The sequence below is a fragment of the Ahaetulla prasina genome, chromosome 3 (genome assembly GCF_028640845.1).
Source record: "Ahaetulla prasina isolate Xishuangbanna chromosome 3, ASM2864084v1, whole genome shotgun sequence".
NCBI lineage: Eukaryota > Metazoa > Chordata > Lepidosauria > Squamata > Colubridae > Ahaetulla > Ahaetulla prasina.
In genome coordinates this window covers 198,236,980-198,262,772 of record NC_080541.1, presented here as the reverse complement: position 1 = coordinate 198,262,772, position 25,793 = coordinate 198,236,980, and positions in this window count along the sequence as shown.

Below are 25,793 nucleotides of genomic sequence, written 5' to 3'. Positions count from 1 at the left end.
CTATGAACTGGTATTTTAGCAGCTCACTTTACTATTATGTGCTCAGAGAACGTCAAAGCACAACAGAAAAATTAGATCCTCTAACTAAATAGAGCTCTTGCCAAAGACCTAAGCATAGACCAGTGATTGTGGGAAAATCTGTAGGTCTATCTATCTATTATCCATCAACAATAGTTACAATTATACAACTCTACATGTCTAGTAAATAAAATGCTTATTTACAAAAATGACCAAAAAATCCTATACAAAAGCCTGAATATCTGGTTTAAGTCAGTGACGGTTAACCTTTTTGGTGCCGAGTGCCCAAAGCACATGCACATGCCTGGACCCCCAAAATGCAATACGAGCACACACACACCCCGCACATGTGTGTGTGTCCCCCATGCATGTGCCCCCCCACACATGCGCCCTGCCCCCTTCACCCCGTTTTGGCTTCCAGGTTTCTAGGCCCAAAACGGGGCATGGGGAGGCCTCGCATGGCGCCCCCTTGCCCCGTTTTCGCTTTCAGGTTGGTGCAGGAGGTCTTCCAGGCCCAAAATGGGGTGTGGGGATGTACGCACGGACCCCCAAAATGCAATGCAAGTGCCTCCCACACATGCACCCCACCCCATGCATGTGCCCCTTCCCCATGCATGCACAGCAGCGACCTGAAGACCAGCTGGCTGGTGGGAGGTGCACATACATGCATGGTGGAGCTGGCCTGGGGAGATAGCTGGTGTGCCAGGCGACATGGCTGCCACTTCGGGCACACATGCCATAGGTTCACCATCATGGGTTTAAGTGATAAAAGTGGGCCTTTAGGATAAGTCACAAAGAGACTCATAGGACAAACCAAAGCTTATTTTTGGAAATCTCATCCAAAACTAATTTGATTTAACTATCTAACTAATTTTCCATACAGAATAAGATACCTGAATAAAATTATATATTTGATCTGCATGCTTCAGAACAGTTCAAAGATTCAAAAGCCCTTAGGACTATTTTTGTAGAATTAATTCAGAAAATCACTTATATACCACCAAGGTATACAAGAAAATCAAATCCAGTCTTTGATTTGAATTTATTTAGGGTTCATCTATTCACCCCTAGAAATGAGCATTGTGTTTGTGATATTTGCAAGAAAAAAATATGAATGTAGTATTAGTGAGAGAATCAATTAATAATAAACTTTTAGTCCTAGTTACAGCCCAAATCTTGATCCAATAGAATTATTATTATTGGTGGAACAATGGCAATGCTCCTAAACATTGAATCTCTGACCAGTTTTAGGATCAATTCTATAATAAGGGATTTCATTAACGAGTTTTGCCTAACAGGCAAAAGTTAGTCTACTTTACTGAAAAACTGATAAATATAAAACTATTTTAAAAATTAGCTTCATTGTTAGAACAGTTCATGTCTACCTAAAACTATATCTTCAATGCCTTAAAGATTCACAATAATGGAAGGTCACAGCATGGATGGCAGCTAACATCGGCTGATTCCCCCATCCCCCTCACGCGCACAAAAACCCTGAGAATCAGACAAGTACTCAGTACTGCTGAGTACTTCAACTGGCATATAAACTAGATTGGAAGATTGGCAGAAAAAATCTGGAAGAAGATAATGGCAAACCACTCCTTCATTGTTCTCAATAAAATTATATCTCCAGATCCATTAAGTCACTAATATTTCATCTTTGCCTTTGAAAGATCAACAAAAGCAAATACATTTATCTTATATTCTATAGTAGTTGCCCCGGTTTAATAGGGTAGTATTTTTTGCAGTATTATTTTGATCTACAATTACATATACCACTATTATTAAATAAATAGATGGAATAATTGAGGCTTTGTATTATATAGATCCTAACTTATTTGAGGATGGAATGGTAAGTGATGAGCTAATATGGAAAACAAACACAGAAAATGGTGTTAATTGTCTTCTTGATACTGGCTATTAACAAAACAGTTGTTAGCTGTTAACCAGACCATTTGAATTAGTAAGCTGGTTAACACATGTAGTGTTATAAAAATTCTTTCAGTCATGTGAAGATACAAAGATTTATTTTAGATTCTATATGAAAAAAGGAAAATATTCATCCATACACCTGAAATTCTTATGTACTGTATATACAGAAGGAAGAATAGCTGATGGGACAAACTCGTAGGAGATGATCTCAGCAACAACAATAATACCCCTCTTTCCTGGAAGACATATTTATGAACATCAGGATTTACAAGCTGGTCCAAATGCTTTATGAGGTTTACAAGATTTAAAAGAATTTTACTAGGAAGATGTAAAACATCAGTGACTTGAAGTGGGAAGGTTTGCAAAGGACTTGGAATCAGCTGGTTTTGATTGCTGCTCCATCAGTGGCAGCCAAATTACATTTTTTTTTTGTTCTAGAAACACTGAGAGATTACTCAGTGATGATGAAGGATCAAAGAAAGACGATTACCCAGGATGGATGAGTTGCCTCAAAACACAGTAAGTCAGAATCTCTCTTGAGTAAGCACTTTCATCTTCACTCAGGCCTCAACAATGTGCTTTAAAAAAATCAAATACAATATTTTCAGTTGCATTTGTGATTCAAGTTTTATCAGGATACAAGGTTGGTTTCAAGGTCAGTACAGAATGAACTGGCTCCAATATAATACTTCTGTACAAGGAAATGCTATTAAAGTCTGTTTAAAGTGCCCTTGGCCTATTAGCAGTGATGTACAAAAATGACTCTTAAGCGTTTGTCTTGTAACCATGATTTAATTTTAATATTTATAGCCTGCCCCAATCAAGTGAGTCTCTGAACAGAATACAGTAAAGTTATAAACAAACAAACAAACGAAAAGCCACAATTATTAAAAACCTCAGTAAATTATCAAAAACCTCATAACTCATAACTAAAACAACCTTAAAGCCAGATAACACCACTGAGAATCTGGGTATCCAGCTGTATCGTATCAGCTAAGATTCTAAATTATACAATGCTTCTTGATTCCTATCAGAGGGTATGCACAGATCTTTATCCTTTCAACTATTCCACTACAGATATCTTCTTGCCTTGCCTTGCCTTGCCTTGCCTTGCCTTGCCTTGCCTTGCCTTGCCTTGCCTTGCCTTGCCTTGCCTTGCCTTGCCTTGCCTTGCCTTGCCTTGCCTTGCCTTGCCTTGCCTTGCTTTCAAATCAAATTGATATTGTCCAGAACAGGGCAGTGCATTGTCTATTATTAAGCTGGGCATCCTCCTGTGAAAATATAGGTGAATCTGAATAAATACCTCTCTAATTTCAGAAAACTGAGAAATGGGTTTCTGGTGAGAAGTAGCACAAATGTTCCATAAAGTGGATTCACACTGTCTTGTTAAGTATTGTATAACCCTTCATAAAATATGTATGTAGCTTGTGCTTTTGGATCCAGCTCTTATTTTGAAGGAACTGATGACACTGATATTCTGAAGTACTTTCTCCAGCTTAGGTGTTCCAGCTATTAACATATACAGATACAGCAAAGTATGCTGTTCAAATATTCTGGTAGCTGTTATGATGTGCTAGTACATTTATTTTCGAAGCAATACAGCTGATAAACTGTTACAACAACCAACTTGCTGATATTCTCCTTGAAATACTCAAATGCTCTTGGACCAGCCAGCTTAAAAGATGGCATCATTCCATTTCAACCAGATCACTGTTAAGTTCTTCTTAGAAAGCTGTTCTCCAGATACTGTCAGTGAAGATCTCTTTTTGGCAAGGGTGCCACTTCTTTTAAATAATTTTCTCTGGCAGAATTTCAGAATATTTCACTGTTGATTGTTGTTGAAGATTTATTTCGTATAGCAGATTTTTTGTTGTTGTTGCAAGGCTAATTTCAAGGGCCAATTAAAACACATATTTTCTATACGGACATAGATTGATAATTATTGTTACTTTCTAGTTTTATAGGAACTATTTTTTCACAGAACAAATCCAAAGTAAGTGGGAGTAAAGGATTGTATTGGAATAGAATATTCAGGTTTCAGATAGTTGAAAAGTAAGCAGTAATCATCCTATCACATTGTTACATTATTAGGCCTCATTTTATTATGTATGTCTTGAATATTTCTGTAAAAATATAATCAATACATTATTCATATAAATGAGATAAGTACATGGTCCTTGCACCTTTCTGGATCTACACCATCACTTCTTCTACATAGCTTACTTTGGTTGTATTTGGGAAGTGTCAAATAATCTTTTCAAACTGATTTAGGAAGATTTGCAATAACTTCACTTGAGAAAAGTTGATCATAAATATACTTGGAATGGATTTATGTTAGGTATGTAGCTACAAATATTGTTAACCTACAGAGAGAAATGTGGCTATAAAGCATTTTTCTCCTCTGAGGCATACATTAATACACAGGAGACCTGGAATGTAATTGAACAGATGCTCTGGAAAGGATCTTGTCCATTTTCCAAATTTTCAAGATCACAGGGACAAAAAAGGGGGAGGATAGAGGCGATAAAAGGAAGAAAGGGCTGTTGATAAATGCAGACATATCCCTCATCCGTCTGAAACAGATGTCACTCAGGGGATATCTCTTTTCGCACTGGTCAAGTTCAGCTTGTCAAATCTGACTTTGAAATCATTGTTCGCCCCTTTAAAATACAGTGGTTGTCTGAGACAAGATAGCAGCATTTAGGCGCTCAGCAGGGGTGGGGAGAGGAAGAGAAGGAGGGAGACAAAGAGTCCACAGATCAATAAAAGCACTTTAAGATAATGGAAGGATCTAGAGAAAAACAAGTCTGGATGCCATGGCTGCTCCATCATTACCAGGAAATGCACATTTGCATGAGTAAAGTGCTTAATCCAGAGAGTTGCAAGGGAAGGACTTCAGGACACCTCCAGCCCTGTTGCAGCTGGGGCTGATGCTGTATTTGAGATATTCATTTGATACTACCCCAGACAGAATTATGCAAATTATGCCTTTGTTGAAACAACCAGCATCTCTCCTGATGATCTTAGTGATTGACTAGACCAGGGGTGTCAAACTCAAGGCCCGGGGGGGGGGGATGGATCTGGCCCTCAGGGTGCTTAGATCTGTCCCATGGGGCCACCCTGGAAACAGTGAAAGACGAGCCCACAATGTCTCTGCCAGCAAAAATGGAGCTTGGGAGGGCCATAAGCTCTATTTTCATTGGCAGAGGATTGCAGGAGGCCGTCACAGCTGAAAATGGAGCTTGGGAGCCCATTTTCAGCTTGGGCCACCACTGGCACCCACGACATAAGTGATGAGCTGGTCAGACCCACCTTGGCTATGCCCACTACCCCTGAGGTGAAACTCAACCTTGATGCAGCTCTCAATGAAATCGAGTTTGACACCCCTGGACTAGACCTATCACATATTCTAATCCCAAATTGTTTAGGATCTTATATACCACAACTAAAATACTGAACTGGGTTATTATTTATATCTAATTAGCAGCCAATGCAGTAGCTTTTAGTGCATGCCTGGCCCTGCATCCCATTTTACCAACTGACTACCCAGATTTTACACTAGTAAGTAATATAAGTCTGAAGTTACAAGGTAAGAACAACCATAGCCATGATGTTCCTGACTATAATATGTAAAGTTGGTAGTAGGCAATCTTGGCCATCGAGTTGAAAATATAATTTTCATATCCCTTTTATCTATCTTTTTCTAAGGAATTTCATGTCATTTGAACCTGAATTAAAGTTAAAATTTTGAGTAAGGTACAAAGTCTTCATTACAGACCAAAGGCACAGTTTTTCTTAATATTCTTACCTTACATATAGCATCTTAATCTGGAAAAAATATTTGTATTTAACTAAATACTTAAATCTTTCCTTCTGGATATAGAACGGGACAGCAGAAATGGTCATGAAGGAACATTTTTCCATGTACTAGTCTGAAGTGGCTCCTTCACAGAAACAAAAGAGTTATGCATTTTCATTTTGCATTTTCATTTTGCAACGTGTCTCATTTTAAAGCAATTCGAGCTCCTATACATCAAAGGGAATTTTCTCAGCAAAACAAAACAAATTAAAAAAAAACAGAAGCAGAAAAGACATCAAAAGTGGCTGGACTAATGGCTAGGTAAGACAGCTGATCATTGCTGTTGGTGATTTGGGGTGATTTGGGGTGATTGCTGTTTGCCATCAGGGCTGTTTACAGATTAATATTTTACCTTTTGTTAATGCTAATATACAGTAGCTTAATATATTTCAAAAATGCCCATCAAAACCACATGACATTATTTATTACTAACATATAAACATATAATATAATAGATAGAATAGAATAGAATTTTTTATTGGCCAAGTGTGATTGGACACACAAGGAATTTGTCTTGGTGCATATGCTCTCAGTGTACATAAAAGATACGTTCATCAAGGTACAACATTTACAACACAATTGATGATCAATATAGCAATATAAATCATAAGGATTGCCAGCAACAAGTTATAGTCATACAGTCATAAGTGGAAAGAGATTGGTGATGGGAACTATGAAACGATTAATAGTAGTGCAGATTCAGTAAATAGTCTGACAGTGTTGAGGGAATTATTTGTTTAGCAGAGTGATGGCCTTCGGGAAAAAACTGTTCTTGTGTCTAGTTGTTCTGGTGTGCAGTGCTCTATAGCGTCGTTTTGAGGGTAGGAGTTGAAACAGTTTATGTCCAGGATGCGAGGGATCTGCAAATATTTTCACGGCCCTCTTCTTGATTCGTGCAGTTATATATAATATAATCAGAGAAGCCATCGAGATAGAAAAACGCCCACACAGCATGAACAAACAAGATGATACCTCCCGCCTACCAGCCATTTGGAAACCCGCCCTTATTGACAAACGAGTCCCTAACACGAGGAATGACACCAGACCCACACTCACGAGGTCCACACAGGATGTCACCACCACACATCCACCCAGAAAGCAGACCCAAACCCACACTGATCATGAAGCACGACCAAGGACCAGAAGCCAGACCGCAGCTGCAACATTAGCCATTTCAAACCCCTCCAATCCATACATGCAGCAGACTGACACCCACTATGAAGATGTAGCACGACCACAAACACGAAGCCAAACAACAGCAATGCAGCTCACCAGCTCAAATCCCCCTGCAACTCAGACTAATCTGAGCACAACCAAGCCCCCACCCAAACAGGACACATCCCCATCCAATCAGAGCACACAAAAAAAACCCATCCAATCAGAGCACAGCCAAGCTCCCACCCAATCAGTTCAAACCCCCACTAGCAGTTAAAAGGAAGAAACAGCTGCAATCACACATTGCTCCCAGAAGCACGAAGCTGAAGCCTGAAGATGACGAATGAGACTTCGAAACGTCGCCAAGACACTTCCAATCTTACGGGAGAAAACCCGAACAACCAAAGACCTATATATATATATATATATATATATATATATATATATATATATATATATATATATATATATAATATATATAATATATATAACATATAAACATATAAGATCTAAAATGGACAGCTAACATCAAAAACATCATTAAAAAAGGACAACAAAGAATGTTCTTTCTGCGCCAACTCAGTAAGCTCAAACTGCCCAAGGAGCTGCTGATTCAGTTCTACAGAGGAATTATTGAGTCTGTCATTTGCACCTCTATAACTGTCTGGTTCGGTTCTGCAACCCAACAAGAAAAACACAGACTTCAGAGGATAATTAGAACTGCAGAAAAAATAATTGCTACCAACCTGCCTTCCATTGAGGACCTGTATACTGCACGAATCAAGAAGAGGGCCGTGAAAATATTTGCAGATCCCTCGCATCCTGGACATAAACTGTTTCAACTCCTACCCTCAAAACGACGCTATAGAGCACTGCACACCAGAACAACTAGACACAAGAACAGTTTTTTCCTGAAGGCCATCACTCTGCTAAACAAATAATTCCATCAACACTGTCAGACTATTTACTGAATCTGCACTACTATTAATCGTCTCATAGTTCCCATCACCAATCTCTTTCCACTTATGACTGTATGACTATAACTTGTTGCTGGCAATCCTTATGATTTATATTGATATATTGACCATCAATTGTGTTGTAAATGTTGTACCTTGATGAACGTATCTTTTCTTTTATGTACACTGAGAGCATATGCACCAAGACAAATTCCTTGTGTGTCCAATCACACTTGGCCAATAAAAAATTCTATTCTAGGGCTTCCAGTGACGTCACCGCTCCTGCTGGGTGATGTCACCGCTGGGTGCTCTAACAGGGCACTCCGCATTAGAAGATTGTAAAAGTCAGTGAAACAGTATAAATCACTGTTCACTGACCTTAGCATACCCTTTGGACAAAAGAGGGTTATGCAGAGCTGTGGAAAAGTGGTAGATCTAGACAGGGGGTCTGCTCTTAAGAGCGAATTTTCCTGGATTTATGATCCCACCGAATTCCACTACCTCCAACTTCAAACGCGCTCCTGTTTTTTTTTCAGGAAAAAGGAGTAGGAGAGTCGCTTCTGCTCAAAAGGACTTATTAAATTGATTGATTTTCTAAGCAGACGGGAATTTCACAAGCGTTCGATCTTTGATGTAGAATCAACACGGCAAGTACCGACTCCCTTTTTGAAACCTGAAACCTTTCTTTGTCTCTGATTAATTGACTTTTAAAATGGCGTCTGAAAGTGAAAGTAAAATTTTTTAGTACAACAAAGTAGCGTTATTTGTGGATTGTTACAAACGGAGTTCTCTTATACTGAATGGAGTAAAGGGAAGTTGTTATTAAATTCCTGATCTTTTTGAAGACAGAATGGCAGCTAAACCTTTAAAGCCTTCTGGAAGAAGGGGATCTGAACCAAGTCTTGAGGATATATTGAAAGAACAATTAAAACTTTCTGAAGATAGGCAAAAAGAGATGATGGAGAATTTTAATGCAAAAATAAGAGAAGATATTCTCATGGCAGTTCAAGGACTGAGTAAAAAAATTGAGGGATTGGAAGAGGAAATGCAACAGATCTCTCAGTCAAATAAGCATTTAGAAGATAAAATGCAAGGTGTTCAGAAAAAAGTGGATCAAAATGAAGATCAGGTTGTGATATTACAATATAAACTTATGGAAGGAGCTCTTAGAATTGTGGTATGCAAGAACAGCGAGGAGAAGACTTAAGAAAAATTATATCAGAAGCATTGGCTGAATTTATTGAAGTGGAACCCCAAGAGGTAGCTTACCAAATTGATAAAATATATAGAGTTAATTCCTGGATCGCAAGACAGAGAAAGCTTCCTCGGGACATTGTGGTTTATTTTGTGAAAAGGACTATGAGAAATCAGATTTTGCAAGTTTCATATCAGACAACTTTAAAAATTGGAGAACAGGAGCTGAAGGTGTTGAAAGAGATTCCTTCCAAGATGTTAAGAGATAGGAAGGAATTTGTTTTTTTACACAAGAACTTAAAAACATCAGATTCAATTCAGATGGGAGGTGCCAGTTGGTCTGACAGTATTTTATCAAGGAAGGAGATACAGAATTGACACTTTCTTTCTACAGTTTTGAAAGTTGCCTTTTGAAAGTTGAAACAGAAGTGATAGAAAAACTTCAAGAGATTCAAGAAGGCGTGGTGATCCAAGAGCCTTTATTGCTGCCAGCATTAGAGGAACCACAAGAGCAAAGGGTGACAAGAGGAGCTCTTAAGCGTAAAGAAGAGCAACAGTCTCAAAGTAAAAGTCAGGACCCCAGTATGGAATTTGGCTGAGATGGCTAAAATCTCAGCTTTCTTAAAAGACAATACGCAGGAAAGATATTTAATTGAATGGAAAAAATGGATTGATTATATACAAAACAGATATCAGATTAAGAAATATCAGATTGCCTTTGAATAATTAGAAAGTTATTTTATTTAATGGGGAGGGGGTTGGGAGATGAAAAGCTTTGGATGAGGTTAATTGGATTGGAAGGGAAAATTTTATTCTATGTTTGGTTTATGTATAACAATACCTTGTGATTGACCAGGAAGCCGGGGAAGGGAGGGGAAGGGGTTTTGGGAGGGAGGGGTGAAAAAGGGGTGAAAATGTCTTTGTTTTTTTAAAAAAACTTTTTCAATAAAAAAAAATTCTATTCTATTCTATTCTATATTTTGGTTGCCTTTTGGATCCAAACAATTTATTTCAAAGCAGCCATAGGGCAAGGAACAAACTGGATTATGATCCTGTTAGGCCTTAATTACTTATTTCCTTTTACAGTCCAAATTCAGTATGCATAAGAAGGGATTGGCATAAGAAAGAAAATGTGTCTGCTATTTAGTTCTTGAAAGCCATTCACACTTGCTGATGATATGAATGGAATCATATCTAATTTGGCCTTTTGCATCCTGTCTGGTATATAGGAGTCCTTAGAGCATTTAGTGAGCTTCTTTTCTATAACTTCAGACCACACACACACACACACACACACACACAGAGAGAGTTTTAAACACAACGGCAAGGCCAACTGGGTGAATATTCCTTTGGGAACTGTACACATCCTCCTAGTGCAGTTCTGGTTTAATGAACCAGAGAAATTAAGACAGTCACCTCTGGAACAGTGGTGAACATGAACATTCAAATATGCCGGAGCACTTTGAGTCATTTATTGAGAGGCATTTTGGTTTGGTTCTGAAGTGAGAATTTCTTAAAACTTATTTCAGAAAGCAATTAACTTTAGGGAACAATACACTGATTTCCCCCCTACCCCCTACCCCCTCTCTCTCCCTCCTTCCCTCTCTCCCTCTCTCTTCCTCCTCTCTTTCTCTTTTTCTCTCTCCCCCCCTCTTCCCCCCCTCTCTTTCTTTTTCCCTCCCTCTCTCTCTCTCTCTCTCTTTTTTTCTGTGGGGGTGGTCTTCTCAATCTTTGGGCCTTGAAATGAAAATCAACAGCAGAAAGTGAGGGAGTGGAAAGACATAATAGACTAAACTGAATCTGTGTAATAAGACAAACATCAAAGATTGTTTCCTTTTCATTAAAATCTCTTGCTATCTTTCTTCATCAACTGGAACTCCCTCTTTCTCGCCCACCCTCCTTTTTTTTTTTCAACAAAAACAAAGAACTGGGTTTTTAATAGCGACCTAAGGCCCTTTTTTGAGGTTTGAGTAATTACCAAAATTGTCCATAAATTGTCCATTTCATGACACTCTGAATAGCCTCATTTATTCATGACAACATACATCTGTTTCAATACACACACACACACACACACACACACACCCCGCCTTTTTCATTTCCATGGTGGGATTATCTATATGGTGCATTGGGGAGAGCATAGAGTTTCAGCCCCATCTCGTGTTTTGGCTGGTGGTAAGGTCCCCGTGGCCAAAGAGAAACTGAACTCTCACTGGGGAAAAACATATAAACATGGCAGTTACATTCTTAGGAATGGAATATGTTCCCTTCAGATGTGGCTGCTAAATGAATCATGTGAGAAAGGCCTTTTTCACTTGTGATATTCTGGGGAAACTTTAGAGTATAGAGGGGAAACATTTCCTCCTGTCTGAGTATACACCCGTTAATTTCCCTTTAGCATTGGCGAGCAGCAAAAAGAAATCATATGACATCTCAAAAAGACAGACTATTGAGTAACTCCACATAAAAGTAGTTTTACAAAAGTCTTAGTATATGCATTTACTGAAGCACACTATAAAGAATACATTTGATGTATTGGGTATACTTGTTTGTCAACATGCACAGTTTGTTTGATACAGAACAATCTTAAGTTTAAAGAAATCATTATTATTGCTTGTGTGAGAAATGCTAGCTAATTTTCAAGCCAATATACTGTATATATGAACTCTAATTTGATCACAAGTATAAATCATCATCATCATCACATAAAAATAGCAGGCAAAGCAGGTAATAAGACCCGGCAATGGTAAGAGCAGGAACATTGAAAAGAGACAGAAGGGTTAATTCTGGCTGCACAAGACCAAGCCTTATAAACAAATGCCTACAAAGCCAGATCTGAGAAGACAGCAATCTCTGCAAAGAAGCTGAAGAAACAGAGGGCTGCCTAACTAGTTTCTGCAAGAATTTAGAGTGATTAGAAACAATAGCATGACAAAGCAACAACAATGGTGGAAATTTGGAAATGTCATTTGCCTGCAACCAAGTGGTACTGGGGCCACAAAATAGACAAAGTAATTAAAAAAAATGAAGAAAATAAATTGGTCTAGGACTTTAGAATTCAAACAGAGAATCATCTGCCATATACTGTATAATACACTGGATTTATAATTATCAATAGGAAAGACAATTTTTTTTAAAAAAAAAGGTTTGGATATTGCATGTTGCAGCACTGGAGACAGCAAAATACAAAAGAAAGAACTGGAGAAAATAACAAAATACAAAAACCTGAAAATAGAAGTGGAACAACTGTGACAAAAGAAAGCAAAGATAATATTAATAGTAATACCGTGTTTCCCTGACAAAAAGAACCAACTGGAAAATAAGCCCTAGCATGATTTTTTTCAGGATGCTCATAATATAAACCCTACCCCCAAAATAAACCCCAGGTAAGATCATCAGGCAGACAGATGCATATTTTCCCAAAAATAAGACCTAAGCAAAAAATAAGCCCTAATGCATCTTTTGCATCAAAAATTAATTTTAAAAATGATCTTATTTTTGGAAAAACATAGTAGGTGCCTTGGGTACAATCCCAAAACATCTGGAGTACCAGTTGAACACCATCGGCTTTGACAAAAGCACCATCACTCAATTGCAAAAGGCAGCTTACATTCTTTACCTTCCTTTAACACCATCAAACAACAATATCTGTCTCTTCCAAGTCCTTGGGAATGTCTTAATAGGTGGACAAAATACATTCTAAAAATTTGGCTGACTGTGCAACCAGACAGTAAAAAGTTATAGGTAATCCTTGATTTATTATCAAAATTGAGCCCCAAATTTTTGTTGCCAAGTGAGACATTTGTTAAGTGAGTTTTGCCTCCATTTTACGACCTTTCTTGCCAGAACTGTTAAGTGAATCACTGTAATTATTAAGTTAGTAACATGGTTGTTAAATGAATCCAGCTTCCCCATTCACTTTGTTTGCAAGAAGGCTGCAAGAGGTGATCACATGACTCCGGTACACTACAACCAACATAAATAGGTGTCAGTTGCCAAGTGTCTGTTGATCTCATAACCATGGGAATGCTGCAACAGTCATAAGTGTGAAAAATGGCCATAGGTCACCTTTTTTTACCGCTGTTGTAACTTTGAATGGTCACTAAACAAACTGTTGTAGGTTGAGGACTACCTCTTCATATAAAAAATTCTTGTTCCTGTAAAACTGGACTATATTTTAACAGGTTTTGATTACAGCTGGTATAGAATTGGGGTGAAGCATTGCAGAATGAGAACTATTTCATAGATAGCGTGAGTGGTTTTTGTTTGTGTCAGTGTGAGAAAGAGAAAAAAAAAGGGAAGAGATAATTGCAAGAAGTTATAATACTGCTGCTTGATGGGGTTAAGAGGGAAATGCAAGATGTTTTCTGTGGAATAATTAGCATGCTAATTTAACTACTGTATCTAATGCAGTTCAGAGAATACCATGTTAGAAACCACCCAAGAAGTCAGAGTGCTGTTAATGAGGCAGAGCTATCTGGACTATGGTAAATAAGGGTTTTAGTTCTTATGATCTCTTCATCCTGAAAATTCTCTACAACGATGGCCAGAACACAGAAATAAGTCCAGATTGTTTAGCTCTCACTAAACTAATTCTCCTTCTCCCTCTTACAGTGTTTATGTAAAGTATTTATTTATTTATTTATTTATTTTGTCATAACAGTATATATAAACATAAGCACGAAAATAACTATACAATATATAAGCATATAAATGAGCATAAGTATGTAATAACTATATTAATTGGATATAATGAAAGGAATCAATAGGACAGGAACGATAGGCACGTTTTGTGCTCTTATGCACGCCCCTTATAGACCTCTTAGGAATGGGTGAGGTCAATAGTAGAGAGTTTTTGGTTAAAGCTTTCAGGATTTCAAGAAGAGACCACAGAGTCAGGTAGTGTGTTCCAAATATTAATAACTCTGTTACAGAAGTCATATTTTCTGCAATCAAGATTGAAACGGTTAACATTGAGTTTAAATCTATTGTTAGCTCTTGTATTGTTATGATTATGTTACAGGGTTATTTTCTGCAACTCCCATACTCTCACTCTCTGTTGACCCAGAGTTCTGGAGAAATAGATCAGAATCATGTGGAGCCAAAAGAATGGAACTAGTTCCTTATCTATTACCATGACTAGAAATGAGAACTCAATCCAAATTACCTTACCCTTCTCCCCTTAGTCCAAGGTTTGGAAATCAACTCTAATACCTTTAATCAGACTTTTGACTCAAAGGCAGGTCTCTGTCCCATTCCTCCTGGAGGCACTATTTTAAGGTGCTCCTGGGTTGAAAAGATTAGCCAGTGACATCACCATTGGCCACTGGACTCCTGTGGGTGCTTCTTTCATGTCCCCAAAAAGGAGATGGAGTGAATAGTGGGACCTCACACTGCTACACAGCAGCAGTCAGCTCTCAAACACGGTCCTGCTAACCTCTAGCCCAACATCCTAACCTCATAAACCACAAAGGGCAAGTAAGAATAATGATAAAACAATTAAAAGAAAAGTGTTTTTTTTTAACTTTGCAAAATGAATTCTGCAAATGCTAGGCACTTGTCCTTCCTACTCCAGTTTGAAAAGACAATCTTTGAACAGAAATTTTGACTATGTTGGGCTTTGCTTATTTTTTAATGTCACATTTCTGAGCACTGCAGTTTTTAGATAGACATGCACAATATTCCTATATAGAGAGGACCATACACACTTCATCAGAAAGAACCATGAATGCCATCTCTTTTTGCAGGCCCAACATAATGGAGGAAAATGGCTTGCTTTAACCAGCAGCTTGATGCTGATTCCAACAACAAGATATTTCCACTTGCATTCAGCATTCCTTTCCCATACTTTATGAGTATCAGGGTTTAAGAGACTTTTACCAAGCCAATTGGTAGTGAAGGAGCTTGCTGTGCCTTTAAATCTATTTCATATAAACTAAGAAAAATATATACTATTTCTGTCAACCATGCCAATGGTACTGAACGTGTGCAAACTTTCCACTAAAGGTTTTTGTAACTTAATTTTACTCTGGAGATAAGAAAAAGCCAGAGATTCTGTTTCTCTTTGGAACTTGGCTTTAAGCCACATCTTTCTTTTTCAGCTTCTCCCCCTGCCCCCATTCATCACTGTTAATCATATGGCTTTATCTTCCCTATATTTCTCTTGTCAAGCTATTAAGAGGCTATGGAAAGAAAAGGAGGGGGGAAATAGCTTAAATATAAAATAGTATAGTTGCCTTGTAGTTGTACATGTTGGTGAAACATACTTTTGGAGAAAGACAGATGGAAAGAGAAAAGATTATTTCACTTATTTGTTTAAGGAAAGAAAGGCTATGACTTTTGTTTTTCAGATGAAAAAGATGGGTAGACTATTCTGATATTCTTCAACAGACACTGAACTGTTGAATACAGATAACATGGGTAAAAAAAGAGATTGATTTTGTTTTATTTTGTATAAACAACATATGATGATCCATTGCTTTTCAGATCCTAGTAAGATGAAAGTTATCTAAGTGACTCAAAAACAAATATTCTGTAATGCACATCAAATATATAGAATAATCAGATTTGTTTTTGGCTTTAGTCCCTCAGAGCAATATGTATGTGAATGGTGATAGATGAGCCAACAATTCAACAGTGTCTGAATGCTTGAACCTATGCTTAAACCTATGAATGTTGAAGCCCTGTTCTAACATTTTAGAAAAAAATGGGAAGATAACAGACATCCTTGCCCCTTTTCCTCTTTTTTTCCTATAGGAAAGGTTTATAGGACAACACAACTATATTTTGGTGAATGTAATTACAAACCTTTACCATATAGCTGATTATCCTTCATTTGGAAGGTTCGTTGAGAGATTCATCTGAATGGAAGTGCACTTTTTATAGATCTGTCCAATCATTAGGAAGATGTCAATCTTCATTCTTTTTGCAGGGGTAAACCTGAAGAGGTCTACAACATTTCAATTTAAGCTGGAAATCATATTGAAGATCACAATACTTTAGCACAATATTTCAAAATAATTTACCACAATATTTACTTATTTACCCTACGTAAGCTTAACTCTCTAGCACAGGGATATCATGCCAGATGCATCATGCGCAGCCCATGCTCACCCCAGATCCACGAATGGAAAAAACATTGCAAAACATCATGTGAAGGCAACATGACACCATGAGTTTGACACCCATGCTCTAGCATGATCATGTTTATTATAGCCTGGAATAATGCCACAAATAAAAAAATCCTTCTAAAATCCTAAAAATGAGGTAGGAAAACAAAACCTTCTTTCACTTTCAGAAAATTGGGACATATATTTCAATACAATATTTGTTGAAATGAAATGCTTTAAAAGTTCTCGAACCTATATGAGCTGTTCATTTGTAAAAAGGATAGGTTCAGACATTTCCAGAGTGAGCAATGATTTGGTTGGCTCTTGAATTCTGCTCATTTCAAATTAAATTTTAATAGAGATATTTCAAGTCTTTGTCTTACACTGCAATCCCATCACATCAGCTCCTAAATCCCATTCTGTTTAACAAAACCTATTTCAAGTTAGTGGCTACAGGGTTGCATCTTTAATCAATATATTAGCAGTAAGGCAGAGTACATAAGCTTAGATTTTCTCCCCTCCCCTCTCCATCCTATCCTTTCAATCCAGAACAGGACTCTTGTGAAATTAAGGTGTTAAATTGTCCGTAAGCAGTTTGGTTCATGAAGAAGTTCTTATCATGCTTTGCTTGCTGTGAATCAATCCTTTCAATTAAGGCAGCTGGGGGAAATAATGATGTTTTTATTTGCAATTACAGCTTTAAATTAGGATCAATAGAGATGGCTACAGCCTTACCATACCAAGAGTACTGAGAGGTTAGTAATAACGGCTCAAGTAAGGGGAGGGGAACACCCATATTCTCACATATGCACAGGCATACACAGGTGATAACCCAAGATTAGAAAATGAAGATTGGATTAAGTTGATTTCATGTTTGCTTTTCTTTTACCTATTTGTTACCTAAGTATAACTCTAAACAATATCATGGTAAAAACTAGAATCTTACCACCACTACAGTATTTGATTTAATATTTACTCTGAGACTTTGGTTCGAAATGAATATTCTCTAAGTTACTTCTGTATGATTCACAAATTATTTGGGCCTAGTCAAAGATTGAAGAATTAGGCCTAATAGCAACAACCAAGACTGAAGCTTTAGGCCTGGTAGCAGCAACCAAGATTCTCAGTATTAGTTAGGGCAACTGCCATTTTAAATTGCCATTTGTTGTCAAGGAATAGCATTTCACTGAAGGCCTGTGTATAACAAGAATTCACAGCCACTTTTGTGACTCACCACTAGTTGTATACTTGCTATCTGATGGTGGTTGTTTACTAATTATTCTGTGGACCTTATTTCATACCTAAGTGGTCAGTAGAGGAGGCATGCATAAGTGCACTAACATAAGTCCCTGTCATTGTATTTTTATTCTGTTATTCTTGTTATCATTTTTGTCTAACAAAGTCCAATAAATAGATAATAAGAGGAAGCCAGAATCTTCTGATTTATGATTAAAACTCTGTTCTTTGATTGGAAGTCTTGCTTTGATTACTTTCATTCTACATAACTAGCTTATGGATCTGTGTATGCAAGTGGTAACAACTTTCTAGTGCAAATTATATTTGGGTTTTCTTTGTTTTTTTGTCTTGGCATGAGAATCTACCCAATACAATGGAAAGCCAAAATATCAATTTTTGAGCTTTACTCATTCTCTGCTTATTTTATAGTTGCTTGAGGACTATGATGATATCAATCAACCGTGGTTAGCTGGGTAATGTTTCAGTTGAAAATATCCCTCATAATTATGATTGCTTAAGAAATTCATCATTCATTGTAGACTGAAGTGAACTTCAATACCAAACAAACAATCACTTATTTCTGTTTATCACTATGCGCTACCTCAGATGTGATGAGGTTGTGGGTGGGGGGGAGGAGTTATGCTTGTTAAAGTAATTGCTACCATACCATCTATATAATCTATTCATTTCATAACCAAATCCCAGGATGAATAGTCCATCTATTGGATTCCCATAGCATTGCAAAAGGTTTGGATGAATAAGCCAATTAGTGTAACCCAACTCATAGGCAAGTGTGTTCCTAGAATAGCTAGTATCACAAATGACAAGTGTAGTTAATCTCTTGCCCATAGTTCATCTGCTGTGATGCATAATTGTCATTCTCATAATTTCTGAATGGGTAGCATTATATATTTTCTTTTAACTATGTTACTGGAAAAAATATAAACCTGAATTGGTGTATTTGATGCTCCTATGTATATGTGCTTAGACTGACATTGTACTGAAATGTGTACAGTAAAATTTAGTGTAAAGAATCTGCCACCCATTTTTAGAACCATCTATCAGAAGAAAATGCCTGAACAATTAATTTAAAAACTTTCTGCCTGCCATGTGGATTTTATAGAGAACAAAAAGCTTTACCATTGACCTGTCCCTTATCCATCAAATGCTTTGATTTATATTTCAATCATGAATATTACACTGGCCTTTTTAAGATTTATTTCTCCAGACTGCACAATATCGTCTGGTTTCTTGTTACAGTTTCTGTTGTACTAAAGAAATAATGGTCTTGTTAATTCTGTAAACATTACCATTGCAACTTAAAATAACGATTTTTTTCCATAAAAATCCATATTGCTATTAGGCGATTTTTTTCTTATAGGCTTACCATTCATATATCCAAATGCATTGTTGATTTGATTACAGTTTTGCTTTTTATGCATGCCAGCAAATCAGGAATATATTCAGGGTTTCTGAAGATTTTCACATACAAGTATGTCAAATTCCCTCCTACATTCATAAGAATTCTACAAGGTAAAGCAGGAATCCTATACACAATATGTGATGTTCCCTTGGAACAATATACACATTAAAATTGCCCTTTCCAAAACTGAACAGAAATGGCCTAATTTGCTATCTGCAAATGGTATGATTTCCATGTTTCGTGGAAAATTATCTTATCTATATAAATGTCTGTAAATATACTCAATGACTTGTTCTGAATTCAGTGGCAAATCCTATTGCTGAAATAGATGGCTTAGTGTTTTACAAATCAGGATACTTCAAATATCTATGTATCTTTATAGTTTGCACTGAGAAAACAGGAAGTAGTAATAGCTTGTATTAAGAAAATAGGAAGATTTGGTTTAATATGAGTAATGGTGGTACAGTGGTTAGACAGCAGGCTACTTCTGCTGACTGCCAACTGTCTGCAATTTGGAAGTTCAACTCTCACCAGGCTCAAGCTTGACTCAGCCTTCCATCCTTCTAAGTTGGGTAAAATGAGGACCCAAATTGTTGGGGGCAATATGCTGACTCTGTAAACCACTTGCGGTGGCTTTAAAGCACTGTAAAGTGATATATAAGTCTAAGTGCTATTGCTATTGCTAGTAATGTCAATGTAGACTGTCAGCAACTCTCCAAAGCTTCAAATATTTTCAGTTTTTCCTGGAGAAGGCAGGGCTTGAGTCTTCTGATAAGTTTGCTCTCCACCACAGCTTGTTGTTGGCTTTTCATGTAGCCAAGCAGCCATGTAAACTCCCATACAAAATGGTATGTATTCTTTTTACTATTAAGGAACTGAGAGTAAGAGTTAGTTTAAATTCTAATAGGAAAGTTTTCATAGAAGGAGGAGGGGCTCCAGGTGGTCCGGTATGAGTATCAGATGCCATGAAGGCACTAAAGATGGAATTAAATACCACTGCAGAATATTTCTGAAAGAAGAGGTTAAATAATGGAGAATCTTGCTGCCACTTAATGATGCAATAATGGTTAAACAGTTCCAATGGCTGTTGAAGATGGTCTGTTAGTTTTGGTATTGTGATATAAAATAGAATGAACATTTCGTACTTGCAAGAATCTGGGAGATGTGGAGCGTAAACCAATCACTCCCCAAAACACTTGAAATCACAATTTGGGGAAAGAAGAGTGATGAAAAGGAAAGGTTCCATGAAACACTCTTCCAGAAGAACATGAGCCAAAAGATAAGTGGAAGTACAGAAAATCAAATTTCAAAAATAAAAAATAAAAAAAACCCAAGGTTATTTGACATCTCCCCAGATTACAAGGATTCACCTCTGCCAGTTCATTTGGTAAGCTTCTTCATTAAGCTTGGATGGATAAGGAGTAGTAGTCCTAGTAATTAGTGCAATTTAGGAGTACCAGGAATTCACCTAAGATAGGGTCAAGCTCACGAGATATATATATATATATATATGTTTTCTGAGGTTTTCACGGGTGTTTGTATATAGGTCTTTGGTTGTTCGGGTTTTCTCCCATGTAAAATTGGAAGTGTCTTGGCGACGTTTCGACGAAGTCTCATTCGTCATCTTCAGGCTTCAACCGTGCTCCCAGAAGCACGGTTGAAGCCTGAAGATGACGAATGAGACTTAATAATAACCGAATAATCAAGGACCTAATATATAAATATATATATATATATATATATATATATATATATATATATATATATATATATATGTTTTCTGAGGTTTTATATATATAGGTCCTTGGTTATTCGGATTTTCTCCCGCGTAAAATTGGAAGTGTCTTGGCAACATTTCGACGAAGTCTCATTCGTCATCTTCAGGCTTCAGCTTCGTGCTTCTGGGAGCAATGTGCCCTTATTGACAAATGAGTCCCTAACACGAGGAATGACACCAGACCCACACTCACGAGGTCCACACAGGATGTCACCACCACACATCCACCCAGAAAGCAGACCCAAACCCACACTGATCAGGAAGCACGACCAAGGACCAGAAGCCAGACCGCAGTTGCAACATTAGCCATTTCAAACCCCTCCAATCCATACATACAGCAGACAGACACCCACTATGAAGATGTAGCACGACCACAAACACGAAGCCAAACAACAGCAATGCAGCTCACCAGCTCAAATCCCCCTGCAACTCAGACTAATCTGAGCACAACCAAGCCCCCACCCAAACAGGACACACCCCCAGCCAATCAGAGCACAGGAAAACCCCATCCAATCAGAGCACAGCCAAGCTCCCACCCAATCAGTTCAAACCCCCACTAGCAGTTAAAAAGGAAGAAACAGCTGCGATCACACATTGCTCCCAGAAGCACGAAGCTGAAGCCTGAAGATGACGAATGAGACTTAATAATAACCCGAATAATCAAGGACCTACATACAAACACCCGCGAAAACCTCAGAATATATATATATATATAAATATATAAATATATATATATATATATATATATATATATATATATATATATATATATATATATATATATATATATATATATATATATATGGAATCTTTTGAGATCAGCAGGAGAAGGTACAACACTTAATGATAGTCATTCGTACCCTATCATTAAGTGTTGTAAGTGTTGTACCTTGATGACGGTACATGTTGTACCATGATGAAGTCTTTTCTTTTATGTACACTGAGAGCATATGCACCAAGACAAATTCCTTCTGTGTCCAATCACACTTGACCAATAAAAAATGATATTCTATTCTAAAATGGGTGAGTGTTATGCTTGGTTAGATAAGGGGAATAAATTTCCCACATAAAGGAAGTAAGATTACTTACTGCCAAAAAGGAATAAATTAGCAATGTTGGAACCAGAAAAGTGAAAATGATTGGTTGTTTCAATAGGTCTGGGCTGATGCCCAAACTGCTTCTTTCTGAATAATAATAAAAAGGGGGAGAATTAGGCCCTGGAATCTATAAATGTGTTCTAGCATGAGTCTTCCGCATACATTGAGATATGACTCATCATTACAGCGAAAAAGATCTGAATCTTATGAATTAAAACAAAATCATTTTTGATTGGCTTGTAGGTCTATATGTGTATTCACCAACAATAAATATTATTACAATGTTTATTACTGGTTGTTACATTGTGGAGTCATGACAAAATCTTTGGTGATTTGTGAATTATTACAAAAGCCTGCATCTAAGACCCTGTGAGATGGCTGTTCATAATCAGGATAGTGCTAAAATAATGGAATGCACATTGTAACATCATCTGTCCTTTTGTGCTTGTAACACAAAGTCATAATACACATTTTGTCATTTACCCCATGACGCTCTCCAGTAATGATATTCTCTGCCTACCTCCAATTTAATACTAATGCTAACGCTAAAATTGCACTAATTTAATCTTAATTTGATTTAGCTAATATTTTTGGTTCATTTTAATTAGCTTCATAGTGATATTTGGATTTTAGATGAAAGATTCATTTGTTCAGAGAGTTTAGTCCTTTAAATGTTACTGTTAGAATGCTATAAATACTTTATGAAGTACTTTATAGCCATATTTCTATTATAAAGTATTATAATTGTATTTTTATCTTATCTAATTAAATGTTTTAAGTATTAACAGCTCATAGTTAATTTTCATTTCTGTATCTTCTATGCTGCCCAAAGTCCCCAAAATAAGGCCATCTTTTAAAATATTTTTTTATTTAATATTGATGCTAGTTTCTCAATTTAGATTTTTTTCTGAAATGGAAAGGATTTAGAAGAAGCTGCTACTAAACAAGAAGCATAACTTGTCAAAGTTGTATGAAAGGTTGATACCAACCGGCATTTGATAAGGCCCAAGTCCCAACAGATGTGGCCAGTCAAATCTCAGAACTCTTTGTATTATTGCTACGCCTTACCACATTTGTGATCTCACCTAATGTCTATTTCTTAACATCTCCAAAATGGAAGGCAATGATGGGACCAAGAAAGAAGATTTCCTGCCTCCACAAAAAAATATTTCCTTGTCTGTGTAATGATGCTGTTTTGTATAGAGGGCCAGAAGGCAAGATGTCAGGAATTAGAAATAGTGCAAAGGAAGACACTCAGAATGGAACCACAAGGCCTTTCAATACTGTTGTCAAAGGATGGTCCTCAATTGTAAAGGGTCTATTTTATCCAAGGATAGTTTAGGGATGAGAAAGAAACTGATCTGATTTATATTTCAAGCCAACTGAAATTAACCCACATATTTCTAAAATTAATATATTGTAGGAGATGACCTGGCTGAACTTGAAAGAAGGGTCAAACATGTCATAAGTCCTGAGTCCCTATATGTGCACAAGACATCTAAGTCCAGCCCACCTTGAATGCCTCTCTTATCTCTCACTCATTGGTCAGATTCTTGTAGAGAGCTTAAGTTTGCAATAAATCTTTATACTCATTTGAATTGCCTGTATCTCCTGATTTCCCCAGCACTTGACATATATAAACTGAAACACAACTAATACATTCCAGATTTATTTATTTTTTTGTATGATCTTATATTGCATTTCTCTGAATTTTCTGATTTGGTTTTCTTTTGCATGTAATGTAATCATGAGGAAAATTTATAGGAAAAAAGATGTGCATTAGGGAAATTTGCATCATAGATTTTTTTTCAAAAGAAATCATAAAAATATGCATATTTTTTAAGGAAGATAAAATATTCCTGAAATGCCTATACATATTTATATAAACATTTTAAAAACATGGTGTTAAACAGATGTAGAGGGGACAGAAGAAAGTTGTGCTTGAAAAAGATGGTCATATTCTAGAAAGTAAAGTGATAAACTTGTCTGTCCCTATGAAACACTCTTCCAGAAGAACATGAGCCAAAAGACAAGTGGAAGTACAGAAAATCAAATTTCAAAAATCAAAAAGCCCCAAGGTTATTTGACACTTCCCCAGATTACAAGGGTTACCTGAGGTATGGGGCTGAAGTTGCTCACCACCAGTTAGCATTAGGACAACAGACTTAGGCAAATAAATAATATGGGGGAGAGGAGTGTGCAATATATTTCTATGTAACTGATACTGAACTTGAGTATGTACCTATAGATTAGCATATAGAAACTGTAGCAATTTTGGTTACCGGTATCTTATTTTTGGCACCAAGTAGGCATTGCAATATTATTATTAAAGCCATTTATAGTAAATTATGCTTTTTGCCAAATAAAGCATGGACTCCTACCTATAATTAAAGAAGTTTTTGCACTTTTCTATCCCTTTACTGTTCTTTGGGATGATATTATCCTGCCATCCACTCTTCTTCCAAGGCTAAGTAGGACAATTTTGAAGATCAGATCTGAAACTGGAACATACACAGTTTGAAATATTTGTGCTGTTCACTTCATTTTATTTTTGCTTTTCTCCATTATTGATGGATTGAGATCTCTCAATGAAGTAGACATTGCGCTAACTGCATGAATGCATTTACATTACCAGTGTGTATTATTTTACTAGTGTGCAAATGCACTCCTGTACTGTTATGTATTAACAGTTGTGCCTTTAAATATTTGAGCGGGAAATCAGCACGTTGCTGATTGGACGAAGCCTCCAGCAGAACTGTATAAAAGGAGAGGTTTTTCCCCAGCCTGTCGCTGGGTTCACCATATATTAAAGAGCTGTTGTCACTACCCTGGTCTCCAGCCTCGTTACTTCCCGAACTTAACATTGGCGACGAAGGTGGGATCTCGAGGCTAAGGAGAACCAGAACCGAGCTGAAGCACGCTAGTTCCGAACCCAGCAAACTCAGGGCAGAAACGCGGAAATGGCAAACACGCCACCCGCACCGTACAACCCGGCAAGGAGAAATGGGGAATATATGACCCGTTTGAAAGCTTTCTAAAGCCAACGAACTACAGGGGATCCTGATAACCGCAAAGGGCTTACTTCCTAAGCCATTGCGGCCGAGGTAATCGAGATTGCGGAAGCCCTGGCAGAGCCAACGCCGATACAATCGGTATCGTGGCCACTCTGCAGACTTTGCTGAAGAACCATTTCGCACCGGCGCCGTCCAAATACGTGCAGCGGTTTGAATTCGGAGCGAGACAGATGGGCGAGTCCGCCGGTGACTACATGGCCGCGTTGAAGCGTCAAGGACTGCGGATACCGAGACTTAGGCAGTGCTACTCGAGCAACTCATCCGAGGGGTCAAGGACATCCGCCTCGGCGGCGACTGCTAGCCAGGAGCAACCTGACACTAGCCACGCTCTGGGCGAGGCCAGAGCACACGAAATGTCTACTAAAGCAGCAGAGACTCTGCAAAAGCCTCTTCAATCAAAGGCGGCGCAAAGCCACGCCAGTACACCAGGAGGAGATTCAGTCCGAATCCGAAGGTGAGGCGAGGATGAGGAAGGGTCTGCCGGACCGAGCAACGACACTGAGGACCGTGGCGAGTCACGGAAGCTGCGGAGGGCAGCATCAGCGCCAACGCTGCAGGTTTAAAGGCGCAACATGCGGCGGTGTGGGAAGAAAGGACACTTAGCTCAGGTTTGCAGAGCGGCCCAACCTTCCGCCGAAAATTCAAATCGGCCAATCAAAGCGCGGAACGGAAAGGCGGCCCGCGATTGGTTCAAACAAGAAAGGCGAAGTCTAACCAAGCGACTGTCATTATAGGCGCGCCTCAACCAAAGTGGAAAAGAAGATTTTACAAAGCCCAAGATCGAGGGAGTGCGGTGCAGGCTTGAAGTAGACACGGATCAGCGATCACCATCATGTCCTGGGACACTGGCGAAGTCGCTGCCGTCCGTCAGCGCCATCTGCAAGCACAAGCGGCTACAGTGCACGACTACCAGAATCGCATCCCTGTTCGAGGACCACCTCCGTCCGAGTCGATGACGGCCTC